The sequence below is a fragment of the Rhagoletis zephyria genome, unplaced genomic scaffold (assembly GCF_001687245.7).
Source record: "Rhagoletis zephyria isolate East Lansing unplaced genomic scaffold, Rhagoletis_zephyria_1.1 Rzeph_scaffold_05639, whole genome shotgun sequence".
Taxonomy (NCBI): domain Eukaryota; kingdom Metazoa; phylum Arthropoda; class Insecta; order Diptera; family Tephritidae; genus Rhagoletis; species Rhagoletis zephyria.
Window position 1 is genome coordinate 6,945 of NW_016162722.1, and position 14,987 is coordinate 21,931.

Genomic DNA, 14,987 nt, shown 5'->3' on the forward strand with positions numbered 1-14,987 from the left:
TTGCAACCCACAAACATGCACACAAATACATATGTACATATGTATATACAGTATGTATATATATATATGCACATACGTGTATGTACATTTATTGCGTTTCCGTAATTAAAGTAAATTATAGCAAAGTACTTACTGCCGCTGCACGCTTTGCTGCGTCGTCGCACGCGTTGTCATACTAAAAATGAAGGAAGGAAATTGTTCGCTTGCGGTGCAAGTCTAGACACGTAGACAATATTTGGCTGCGTTGCACGTTGCTGTAGCGATAGTTGGTCATCTTAAATTAGCACAGATTTACTGGGTCGTAACATTAAAATAATCAACGGCATCAGAATCGGCATCGACGGTGTCGCTATCGCTGGCGGCAACCATGGTGGCATTACGCCGCAACGCGTTGACGATCACAACAAGTGCCAGTCAAAAACATTTATGTATGCAATGAATAGGGTTTAAAAGTGAAAACATAAAGAAGCATATACCATTTCATAGCATACGTACATACATATGTATATACCTACATACATGCGTATAATGAACTCAATAAAATCTTAGCACGTCATAAACCGCCTAGTAAATAGCAACAGCATCAATAACTAATTCCAAAAACTACTGTGAGCACATTGCGTGCGTCGCTCTACAATAACCGCGTCGGAAAGTAGCAAACAAAAAAAAAAACAAGCTTGCAAACTGGAAATATTTGCCTATGCGTCATCAGAGGCGAACGCAATATTCAAATTTACAAATTTCTTAATGCATTGGCGAAGTGTCGCGCTTCCCTCGCGCTACACACTCTCGGCCTTAGAGCGCTGCAGTGCGCAGTGCGCTTTCGTGCAATGTGGACACGAAAGGCTAAAAATAAATTCATATGCAACACTGGGACGGCGTGCAAAGTCATCAACATGCTGCCGCACCACGACCACCATCAACCCATAGGTGGCGGACAAAGCCACAGCCACGACGTTGGAATGCACGTCCGGCTAGTCGGTCATGCGGCCTTCGTGTACGTTTGTGGCATGCCACATGCCACATGCCACATGCTCCACGCCACTTGCCACCGACTGGAATAGCCAACCATGCAATTTGCATACACACACATACATACATATGTATGTATGTATGTATATATTACAGCAGAGTTGCCACGATGCTTGAATTTTTAAAAATATTAATTTTCCATCGAAGCAGCTACATATTTATAGAAATATATGTAACTTCGATAATTTAATTGAATTGTCACTTTGTTTACGGGCTGTGCCGCAGCGCGCCAGAACCGCCTACATAGCGTCGACGACATCATCAATCTCAGCGTGCAATTGCGCTACTGTGTAGGCGGTGCGGTGAGGTGCATACGCACTCACACTTGGGCACTGGGGCACTCGTGGCACTCGTGGCACCGCAGCGGTGTCCGCATCGAAATTGAAAGCGTGGGCAGCGCTCAAACATAAACGTTGATTAATAAAAATTTATTTTGGTTATAAACGCCTAAAATTGTCAAGCGTCATAGAGTTTAGCAACAGAATATATGTATGTATATAGTTCGGTAAAGTGGAAAGGGCTGCGACTTTTGGAAAAAGTACTCAAAGCCATAAAAAAGCACTAAGAAATAAAAACAAATAAATTATTGGACATAGCCGTTGTTTTTGTATGTTTTGTGTGCTTGTCTGTGATAAAATTTTTTGTCTTTGCAACATTGCTGCCATTTGTTGTAAACGTTTTTCTACACACTCTGGCAGCATTTTTCTCCCCTTTGCCGGCGCATATCAACACTTTGGTTTTTCACACCGTGTAAAAAGTAAATGCATAAGTATAGATATAGATATATATGTGCATATGTGAATGCGTGTACATACATATGTATATACATATATACACTAGTACCGATTAACGTTTTTCACATTTCTCGGTAAATACCAAATGGTCGCCGAGGAAAAGCGATTGACTTTTCGTGCTTTTTTTCCATGCCTTCTGTGTATGAAGAAAAATATTTGACTATTTTTGTTATTGTTACAATTAAAATGGACAAGTGCAATGTGTGATAAATGAATACCTAAGTAATCGAAGCCATAAAATATAAATGCCGCTGCTGGTAAATAACACAAATATTTTGAATGATATTAATTGGAGTCCGCACAAAGCATTTTTTAAGTTATTTATGGGCGTTTTATATATGTATGTATGTATTCAATCAAACAGACATGGGTACATATGCTTGCACACCAATGAAAAAAACTGATTTTTCATGGAGAAAGGAACCGGAACTATCTTCGTCAATAGCCAAGCAGTTGTGAAAGCAATACGATCCAAAGTAGTAAAATCTGGGATTGTACGGAAATGTTGTGTCGCGTAGGCATCACTGGGCCGTCTCAATATCACGCGTTCTGGGTTATCGAATAGCCAACAAGTTCTCTCTGCTGAAGCTGCCGCGTGTTGAGGAGGAGGAATCATTAGTGTGCACTTTTTGTCTGTTATTCACCAGTCTGGTAGAGGCAGCCGAAGTGGAACTCTTGGACCTCCTTAATTTTATTTGAAATAGCAAGTAGTTCGGCAGGTTAATGATTTGATTATTTTTTTTTTTTTAACTTTTGTAAAGGCAGCCCGGTTCAGGAAATTTGCTTCCTCCTGGCTTTTACTTACAGAGCCAACTAACTCATAATGGACAACTATGACTCCGAGCGGATGTCTGGAACTTTCTATACACGCGCAACTAACCTAACCTAGTCCTCAAAGACATAAATACACAATTTTAGTATGTGAATATGAAGTAAAAAATAGAAACAATTGCTTGAATGTAGTTTATTAAAAAAAGCAAAAAAAAACACACTTCCTCCTGCGCTGAGTCAGAATGGACTTACTCTACACCTTTTTCGCTTGCCGATTTGGCGTCCATTGGCCGCCGACGCCGCTGCAGACGCTTACATCTCCCTCGGAAACAAAAGCAATTAGCGGTATCGGCGACAGCTTTCCGCCAATAAAAGCTAAACTATGTTAAAATTAATTAAAACAGAATTGCTTAGGTCAGCGCAAAAGTAATTAATTGTCGAAAATAATTACCGACTAAATAAAAAACAGAAAAAAATTAAGAGACAGAAATACAATGATATACGTATATATATGTACATATGTATGCATGTACATATGCGCATTGGTATATAGTATGGTTAAAGCAAAAAATGATGGTATTAATTTAAAAAAAAAAGCAAAAGCCAGCTTAAAAAATCCACATAAATTTAAATTAAATTTTAATACAAAAAAACAAATCCGACAAACGAGAAATCGCTACACCCATAAATCGACAGCGTCAGCAAGAGAATCAAAAAGCGCATTTATTTGAACAAATACTGAATAGCCGCGCAACAACACAATTTATAGCAGTGATTCCCAAAGTGGTCCAGGTGGACCTCCAGGGGTCCACGGGAGACTCGAGGGGTCTACGTTGCCGTTAAAAAAATATGGGGGGTCCATGAGTTGTAAGTGGGGGTCCACGAAAATGTATCTTGTTTCGATAGTAAAGAACTAAAATGGTTGCTTGATAGCCGCTTTATTTAACTTTATTTTTTATTTTTTGAGTGGCGTACAGTGGGAAAGCCTTAAAGGCCACCTGCAGAATATTTAGAAAAGTATCAGCCGGGGGTCCACCGAAATCAGTAAATTTTTTAAAGGGGTCTACGAGAAAAATAGTTTGGGAACCTCTGCTTTATAGCAACAAACAATTATATACACCATGCGACGCTGTCACGCGGTTGCTGACAGCTACGGTGCGTTATTGGCGACGCCACGGCGAGCGCAGGGTTGGCACCAGAGCGTCCATTAGCGCTTACAATGGATTTGTAGGTTAAGAAGCGAGGCCAAGCATGATCGTATTGTTGCAAACTTTATGTGCTTTCCTCACACATTTGACTTTTTGTGAGCGGCGCGGGAAATTCTGACTTTATTCTGGCTTTTCTAAAATTTACTATGTAGTTAATTTTAGTTCGGAACTTTTCTTCCATGTGGTTGTTGTTGCGTTTCTCTCATAGAGAGATAGCGTATTTGAAAATATTTTTATGCAGTAGTCTTAAAAAAACAATTGACCGAGTTTGTCTTCCATTTTGGGATGTGCGCTCTAAATTTTGTCACACAAATGTTGAAACCCGTAGTTTTATGCCGAACAAAAAACGAATACAAGTGTTTTTAATTACGCGAAGAAATCAGTCATTTGCCATTAAGCCATTCGTATTTATGTATGTATATTAGACTATATCAGAAAACAGTACACCTTCGAATCTAAAATATTGCAAGGCAATTTCGAAAATAAATCTTATTTGCCGAACAGAGGCTTCAAAAAAGGAGGAGGTTATCAATTTGTCGGAATATATTTTTTTTTTATAACTTTGAACCTCGCCAACCGATTTCGATAGCTCTTTTTTATCGGATAGGTGGTCGCCAAGGCTGGTCCCATACTAATTTTGTTTAGATCTGATCATTGGATCATAAAGAAATTAACGGTACTCCTAAATTTTTATTTGAGAATTGAAGTCGGTTATGTTTTTCACTTAAAAATTATTTGTTTTAGATATATCTTCGGCAATTACAGTGGTATTTCAAAGTATTATATATCTATGTTTTTCCCTTGCTACTCTAATCGCTGTGCTTTTATTTCATTTTTTTATTTATTTAAACGTTAAATTTATTAGTTTAGAAAATATGCTCTTATGCTTCATTTCATCTGCAACGCCGCCATTGCCATCGCCATCGCCATCGCAAACGCCGTCGCCTCCGCTGCTCCGGTCAATGCCCACACTCCAAGCAAGCAATCATTAAAAATAAATTTCTCATGCCTACACTTTTTCCTCCTCTATTAACTTTGTTTCGGTATTTTCGGTAAACATTTGGCTACTGAATGTCATAATTTTCACACTCCTGAGTCATAGCCATTTTGCAGCTAATCGCCTCCGACCGATATACATATGTACATTTGTACATTTGTACCACATGACGATGACATCGAAAAATATTCAAAACAGCTACTGCGCGGTGAATTTGAGCAACAATTTTTCGATGTACATTTTTCACTAATTATTTCAAATTAGCAGCGATGCATGTGAATATTCTTCATGTGAATGTGGCGGACGTGCTGCATTTTCCATAGATATTTTCTCGCATATTTTCTCAGTTGATTTCCTCTTTGAACAGCAGCTTGCTGACCGCATTTTTCACATTTATTGTTTTTATTATTATTATTTTCAAATAAATAACTTGAATGAGCAAACCAAGGCACATTGAACAGGTAATATCAGTCTCGAGCAGCTGATTTAATTTAATTTTTTATTTTTTCAAATTATTTGGTGTTTGTTCTCGCAAAAATCCTAAATTGTTAAAATCTATTTGCATGTGAAACCCTTTTCTATACGAAACAAGCGATCACATATCAGCTTTTGAAACGTTCGCCCAACTTAGCAGCACAACCCTGATTACTGGGCCCTGCAAAGGATGGATCAATGCTTCGAAATGCAAAGAAATTTACAAAAAAATAAAAGTTACAGCAATTTTTATTTTTTTCCCAATTTAAATTTTTTATTTTTATTTTATTTTTTTTGTATCTCACATGGCACGCTGTGATTTAGAAGAAAAGAATCATAACAGTTTTTGACACTTTAGATACCAGAGGCAACAACAAAATACACGCAAATGTTGTTTTTTTGCCTTAATGGTACCAGCTGTTCGATATGCCTCGGTGAAAACACTTTTCATGAACAAACAGATCATAAACGCCTAAAAGTAGTTATTATTGTGTATGTACGTAGTACCCACATGCATGCCTTCACAAATATGTATTCACTCGTACATAAGCAGGCAGTGAACGAGATTGTAATGTTGTTTGTTGTGAGATATATTTGACAGTTTGAAGTGTTGAACTGTCAATCAGTCAGTCATCAGCAGACAATTAAATGCCGCCAATTGAACACCGGAAAATATTACTTAGTGATATATGATTATTGCAGGACGCCTGCATATGCTCACATACATACTGTAAATATACATATGTATATAACATTAGGGTGGTAAAAAAAAAAAAGTCGAGTCGGAATTTTAATACTCCCACTCCCTAGGTTTGTTCTATACCAAAAAAATATACCCCTATTTTTTTCGTTAAATATTTACAGGACGCTCAAAGCGCTAAAAGTTTTAAATGTGATTTACACATGCATATAAGAAAAAACAATTTTTCGTAGAAATGGTATAGAATTCTTGAAATTCAATATTTCGCGAACGGAGACTTTCAATAATAATACCCAATTATATATTTAACGATTTATTTAATACGGACTATTTTTATAGGTCCCAAAAGTTGGAAGTTTCTGGAGAAACAAAAATTTTCCATAAAAAAAATTTAATTTTAAGAGTTCTATACTTTTTTTTTTACGAAAAACTGTTTTCCCATATAAAATACGGATGCGCGTATATGGAAAACTTTGAGCGACCTCTAAATATTTTTTATGTAAAAAACAAGCGTTTTCGACCACCCTAATGTATTTACTAATATAGTGCTTAGGTGTCTCAGATCACAAATTATGATTCGAATAAAATAAAAAATAGATTTAATGAATGAATTTTCTTCAAAGCGTATTCACTTTTAAGCAGTTTCGTAAACACTTTAAACGCGATCAAATGCTACCCGTACAGACCGTCTCCACAGGATAAAGTTTATAGCTTGATACACACATACATATATCAGAATATAAATTGTCAATGGAGACCGCTCATTGCTCTTCAAAAGAAAACAAGTAATTTTTAGCAAAAAAAAAAAAAAAAAAAAAAAAAGATTCCGACGAACTGATAACCTCTTCCTTTTTTGGAAGCCGGTTTAAAATTCAACAAATTTTTACCCAAATTTCAAACTTTTCATCGCTCTAGCTCCTGAGGTGCCGCCAAAGGCACCATGTGAGTGCATAAAGAAAACGAATGACTACTTTTTGGGTTGAAAATGTGTTTCGATTTTGAAAACAAGGCGTTTTCCATACCTTTTCCTATTTCGTATGATTGTTGCAAAATCCGAGAACTTTTGATACAATTCTCTAGTCATTTGTTCTCACCTCTCTCTGAGGGTTTAATATTTATTTTGTTTCATCCAAATTAGAGTTTTTATGCAGAAGCATTAAATTTAATTACATTGCTAATATTACGTATATAAAATTCGCGGAAATTTTTACGACTAAAAAAGCAGTAGAAANAAATAAAATAAATAAAAAATAAGCAAAGAGTAAAATAAAAAGTGAAAATAAAAATGGCTATGGAAAATTGGTGAGGGGAAAATGGTATGTATGTATGTACGTACACACGCGTGCGGTTCAACAATCGAACTCATTGCGCCATCGGTTACGATCAGATGAGATCAGCAGCGCTGACGTCGACCGCACACACACTTATGTATGTACATATGTCGCGTATGTACTCGTACAATACTTTGAATGGATAGTTGATTAGCTGATTGATTTGATTGCCGAGTTGTTTAGTCGGTCTTAAATTTACGAGTACAGGAGGGGCAACGTTATCGTATGTATGCATCCGTACAAGTGTTTGCATTGGCCAGAGCGCTCCGTTGAAAATGGATCGATCGATAGATCTAAAGGTGATATGCGCTTCGGGTGCATACATACATTGTTGATTTATGGAATGCATGTTGCATGCACCAATTTCGGTTGGACTCACCCCGCCAAAGCAAATAAATGCTTATGAAATAAAAATATTCAATTTACATTACTGCCGCTACCATTTTTGAGCGGGAAATAAGAGTACATATTCATATATACGTATGTACATATGTATGTATGTATGTAGAGCGGTTAAATCAGTGACGGACGGACTGTATAGTTTATTTATATGTAAACATGCGCGGTTGAAGCAACGCAATGATATTTGATTATAATTAAATAAATGTATTTTTAGATCTTATATGTATGCGCGAAAGCGTAATTATTTATGAACCCCATATGTATGCATGTATATGTAAGTAAACATACATATGAGTAGTTCATGTCAGATCAATCGCTGTGATTAAGGTGAAATTTTGTGAGAATTTATGACATCTCAAAGCTTTGTAGTTTAGCCGCAGTCAGTCGCCGTTATTGTTATTGGGCGGCAATAAAAATTATGACTGTGAAATTACACGTACATACATACTTATTTACCTATGTACATAAACACAAACTTCGAGAGGTGTGCGCCACTTTTTTTGCACAATTATTGCTTGAATGTGTATGTTTACATACATACATACATATGTACATACGTGCGAGTGCCCCTTCTGTTAGATTTTTGATGAATTATGAATGAAAACTTTCTGACAAAGTTAGAATCGGTGAATGGGAGAAAATTCATGATTCGGTTGCGCAAGGTCACGAACGCCTTTTCAGCTTTTTTTTTGCAATATTTAACATGAGCTTCCTGTTATGCCAAGAAGCACATGTGATTACATACATACATATGTAGGTGTTGTTGTGCCTGTCACCTGCTAATGCTGCATTATTTAACATTTCGAATTTCGCGCACACTCACTTCCGTTTGCATTCAACTAAGATTGAAAGCATCAAAAGAAATTACTTAAAAGTCAAACTTAAAAAGTAATAAAAAAAATACTCTTACAAATGCGCGGCCGCTGGCATATCAATTCTCATTTTGGCCAGAAATTTGCATTTCACTTTTGACAAGCAATTAAAAACATTTGCCGTTAGCTAAACGGTTCACAAGCATGCAAACACCTCCATATTAAATTGCTCTCCAAATAGCATATTTAGGAGTCATATGCGCCGATTCGTGAGTCCAACAAAAGCTTAACAATGTTGCTTATTTCGTCGGCACTTGGCTGGGACAGTACGTAAGTGTGTCTTTTTCCTGTGCTGGATGAGGACAGCCAAGATAACCTAACCTAAACTAACCTAACCTATTTGTACGATTCGAAATTACTAGAATACTCTATACATAAATCTTTGGCTAATTTTGCCCCTGCGGCTATTGGCACCCAGCAACAGAAATCACTTGTTTGGGTTATGACTCTGTAGATAGATATGTATGTGTATGTATGTACATATGTACATATAAAATACCCTGCAAACCATTTTTTCTGAGTAGTTATTCTGAGTTATAGAGAAATTTTAAAGAACTTTTGGACGAATATTCTAAAATGAAATAAACTGTGCACACTTCGATTCTTTTACGAAATTTCGCGAGAAAATCGGTAAAGCAATGAAAATAATTCCGCTATGTGTAGAATTTCTGGCAACATTTTTTTCAGAATATTCTTTATTTTTCGTACAGAAATTTCTTTACGAGTTCGTGTCAACCACTTCATATAATTTTCTTTGAAGATTCTTGAAAAAAAATCGTTAAAGATATGAAATACTCCTCGAAAGATTTCGTTAAGATTTTGGGAACTTTGGTTTGCAGGGTATTTTTATGTATGTGTGTGTACACAAACCATTGTAATATTCACATGTCAATGACGAAACGCTTTCGCGAACGTGACAAATTGTTAGTGAGTAATAGACAACTCTGCCATTGGTTGGTTAATGGCGAGTGACTTTAGCCTTTTATCAATTAGTAATTAATGCTCTAGCTGATGCGGCGGCGTGTCTCTTTTGTCTGCTTAATTGCTATGGTACTAATTAAGCTTGTAAAAAAAGAGTAAATACATACATACATACATATGTATTTAAAAATGAGGGTACAACACCTACATACATATATACATACATATGTATGTATGTAAGTTGGTATGTGAATGAAAATGATTACTTAGCGTTTTCATCATTTCGCTCCTACAATTCATTTCATTCAATAGCAATCTCGCATGCTTGTTTATACATATGTATGTATGTTTGTATGTTTGTATTTGCGCTTGCATCTTTTTTAATTCCCATAGTTGCACAAAGTATTTTACTAGTGGTATAAACTAAACTGCTACAATGCATTTCTGCCGAAAAGCTGCCGCCGGAAACGCGGCCTATTTTCATTTACAACGGTCGAACAGCTGTTGGTTTTGCCATTTGGGTTTTGCTGATGATGCAATTTATGAAAGAAAGAGAAAAAAACAGCAAGAAAAATTAAACACATATGTCTGTACATACTTAGTATATGCATACATTTAACTCCTGCAATAAAACCAGAACACAGCCTTGCAACGAATGCAAAGTTGAACTGCCGCTTCTCAGCCAACCAATTACACACATACATACTTCATTTGGAGGATACGATAGCCGAAAATTAATTGCAGAAAAAGCCTCGTGAATTGACTCATGTCACCGCAACATGTGATAGACAAACGTTTGGATTAACAAGCTTCAAATTTTAAGCAGTTTTTACAAATTTTGGAGAGATTTGCTTTTTCGCTTTTTAAACCTTTCGATTTCTACATACATATGTAGATTTCTTATGCCGAAAAAGTAGGAAGCTCTTTACTTTTCTCTTATTCGCGAACATGTTTAAAGCGGGGTGGTGCACTTACAACGATTTTCACATTTTTTACACTTACAATGTAAATAATTGTAAACTAGTTTGTTGACGAAACACGTTGCTGTTCGCACCGAGACCATATTTACCAAAAGTATTGTTTACAATTCTTTACAAAAGTAAATTATTTACATCAAAAATATCACCCTGTAAATATTTACATTATTTCCAAGTACAGAATTGTTGTAAATAATGCAAATATTTTACGATTGGTAAATTTGTACAGATTTGTACATTTTTCATATTGGCACAATGGTACAAAATAAAAAAAAAAACTAGGAAATACGTAATACTCGGTCAAGTGTCCTTTGCAATGTGTTGCTTGAATCCTGCACTCTTTCTCTACTTCCGAAACTAGTCATCAACGTTTATCATTTTGCTATTGATGCCAGCTCATTGCCACTTAAGTTGTCACTCAAATACATACATACACATTTACATAAATACGTATGTATGTCCATGCACATTTGTACACAGATGCATATAGTATATGCATATATATGTATGTATGCATATTTTATTGCATAGCACATTTAATTATTATTGCCTAATAATAGTGCCACACATACATACATACATATGTATGTATGTACATAGTATATGCACTAATGAGTATTTAAACAGCTATGAACTGAACAGCAAGAACAAGAAAAGCAATTGTGAAAAATGCAATAATAAAAAGTAATATGTGCTAAGAGTTTTAGTTAAACGTTTAATAGCAAAGAAAATCGCTGCCAATGTACACCCAAAAAATACTCAGGCAATTTTTTTTTGATTGAATTTTTAATTGCCACAAACAGCCAGCCATTAAATAACAGCATTAGCAGCAAATTGCACATTGTTACGCTTGCAACAACAACAATTGCATTACAAATAATAAAATGCATTCAACAAATCAACGATGCGTCAAAGTTATTTGAAAAATTCACAAGACTCATTTCATTGCTGTTGAAGCTGCTAGTGCTTATATTATTGTTGTAGGTTGTTGTTTTTATTGCTGCTGGTGATGCGGTCACATGCTGCCGGAATTTTTTGTACAATTTCCCCCTTCTGCTTTTCACAACTTTTAAGCTTTGTAAGTTCTGAGTAGTTTGTTCCCTTTCTCTTTCTTGTATATTCGTTCTATACATTTACATATATGCATGTACACACATACATATGTATGTATATAGTAGGTACCAATTTTGACCGATTTGTATATTTTTGGCTAGCACGAGACAAAGGGGCGTGTGTTGCAGCTGCTTGCTAATAACGCTGTGACGCATTACATACAATGCTGCAGATCTGCTGACAATGAGTAGCCGACCAGCTGTCTGTCGTGATGGTCCGTCCGATCACATTGTTGTATTAGAAATTTGTTGTTATTCTGTAGTGGACGCGCCCTTTTGTGGGTGGCTATGTGCTCATATCCTACTTATTTATGTATGTATGAGTGTGTTTGTGTACATATGTATGAATGTGTGAGTAAATGTTGTCCCACGAATTGGGGCAAATTATTGCTTTATCGATCAAGTGACTGACAATGCACGCCCACATTTCATAGCAGACCTTTTTGTTGCAATTAAATGAAGCAAACCAACTACCTACATACATATGTATGTAAGTATATTTGTAGTTGTTGTGAGCGGTCATAATGATATAGTACTTATGTATGCCTGTACTTATTATACTTAATACGTCGCTTATATGTATTTGGTGGTTCGACTTATACATTTCCGTCTGTGATTCATGCAACATCACATGTTGCGAAGAATTTAGTGCAAATTTTGATTTGATTTTTTATCAGATAAAGCTGTGTATGTACTTAAAAATTGTAGTGCTCTAATGGTTGCCAAGCGAATTTTGATGGTTGCACAGCGGATTATAAATAGTAAATACATACAGACGTGTGTTTATAAGCCGTTCACACTAATGAACGGGAACATATGTATGTATTTGGGCCACTGTTAGATTTTACATTTGATTTCATTTTTGAAATCTCAAAAGGTATGTGGTTCACAAATAGTTAGCTAAAAACCGCGATGAACCAAGTGTAATTTAAAATTCAGATAAAAAGAAGTTGCTCTTAAGTTTAGACAAAAAAGAAGACTTTAGGACTAAAATTGAATGGGCTACAAAACTGCATACCTAAATTTTTTTTTTTTTAAACTCTGAATAAAATGTTTAATATTTTTTGGTGTCATTTTTAATGTTTGTTGAAATTTTGTACAAAGTTTGAAATGTGGATTTATGTGTACTGGTTATGTAATGTGCTAGACTGTTATAAAAAAATTATAAACATTAAATAAACAAAAGAAAAAACTTAAAGCTTTGTAGCTCCGAAAGCCATGTAGCCATTTATGAATTTTGAATAACTTCAGTCGTATATTTTTAAATTTGTTTGCAAATATTAAGTCAACCGAAAAGTTTGGTATATTTACATATACATACGTACCTTCATACATACATACATATTTAATACCCTGCAAAAATCGCGACTACTCCATGCATGCGTGTAGAGAGTACTCCCTACGGACCAAGGAGTACTCCAAAATTAACCACAATTCATATAAAAAATATGGTCCAATTACCAATTACATCAGCGTAGCACAAAACTACTCCAACATATGTATTAACAATGGCATTGTTGTTATATTTTTTCGTTTGTACACACCTTTGTTCTTCACTTCTTAGATGCTTTTTCGAAATTAATAAAAACCAAAAACAAAAATTAAAAATTACAGGTTGCCTCTGACGANTGCTTGTGTGAATGTGTTTTGTACATACATTTCTGTTCTTATTTGACGTTAGTTTTGTTGTTGCCATTCTTTGGACTAAAAATTTGGTTTTTTGCGTTCCTTTACTTTTCCTGTTACTCTCTTTTAGTGAGCGCATTTTGCTTACGCTCTGGCATTTTGACACTTTTCAGATTTTAGTCCAAAAAGATAAGATAACCTATTTCGTTAAAACACGAGCATTGATCGGGTAACAAACACTAATAAGCTGGCGCAGAGACACGAGTTGGTCCGCTACATTACGGCAGAGGAACAGTTTTGTAAGTACTCCAATATACCACAAATAGACTACGTGGTCCACGGATTTTTGCAGGGTACTTATACATACGCACACAAACAAATTTGCTATGCCCCGTTCCGCTAGTGTGACTCATTGCACGGGCGTCTCGTTCTTTAATTTCTTACTTTCAGCACATTCACCGCCCCCCCCCACAATGAGCGCCTCATCTCTCGACAGTAACGAAAATAGCACTGCGAGTATAAACAGCAGCAATGATCGTTGTGCAGCGCGCAAATCACATTTGCAGACTGCCAAATGAACAGACGGACACACACGTATGTATGTATGTATATGTGCACATATACATATACAAACATAGATACGTATTTTTATATACATACTCACTAAAAATAATATCTACATTACTTATGCATATAAAAAAATTGGATATGTTTTCTTTAATAAAAGTACACTCTAAAAAGTGCATGTAAAACTACTACTGAAAAGTGTTTGGAGCAACATAAGCAACATCAACCAAAGCATCTGCAGCATTTCTGGCCACATTTATGAATATATGTACGTGTATGTATATAAATATGCATTGCAGGGCTTGTCGCATGCAGCTTTAGTCGGCATATACTTTCATATAACATACTTATTACACAGCATACATATGTATGTAGTGTAGTCGCATGTGTCGAGTGGCCGGCCGCATCACCGCTCCGGCAGCCAGCAACATCTATTAAATGTGCCGTACTGTCTGTGAGATTCGTATCAGTTTGGGGAAGCGCAATAGCGCCAACCAAATCTGGGGGAAAACAACGTTGGGCGAAAAAAAGAAGCGAAAACAAAAACAAAAACAAAAAAAGGCACAACGACAAACCGCTCGCAATCAAAGAGTTTTCATTTTTTGACGAAGCACAAATGAAATGCCGCAATTTTTCTATGCCGCACCGAATTTGTGTAGTGCCTGCCGACGAGGGTGCACGCTGTCTGTTGTGCTGTTTTTGTTTTTTTTTTTTTTTTTTTTGCTGCTTGTGTTTTTTTCTGTGTTGGTTGCGTTTTGAGGAATTTAAATTAAAAAAGATTGTTGCACTTTGATAATTAATGCAGAACAAGAATGTGGCATATACACAAGAGGAGCGTAAAGCACAACCGACAACAACAATACTTAAGCATTTGCAAAAAAAAACAAAAAAAAAACCGAAACAAAGCAATGAAGACGAGCGCGCCGCCATCAGTAACACAGCAGCGACATCAACCGCCAGCCAAAAGTCGTGGCAAGAACAATAAGATGAGCAAGCCAGCCAAAGATTCTAAGATATAATGCATATGTACGTGGATTTGCAAAGTGCATATACATACATACATACAAATCTGTATTTACACATACAGCAGCCTGAGTGGGCATCGACATTTAAGTGCCTTCATCACTTTGGTATTTTTGCGTGTTTTCGCGTTTTTATGCCAATTGCCATTTTACCATTTTGCCATCACCATTTGCCATATAT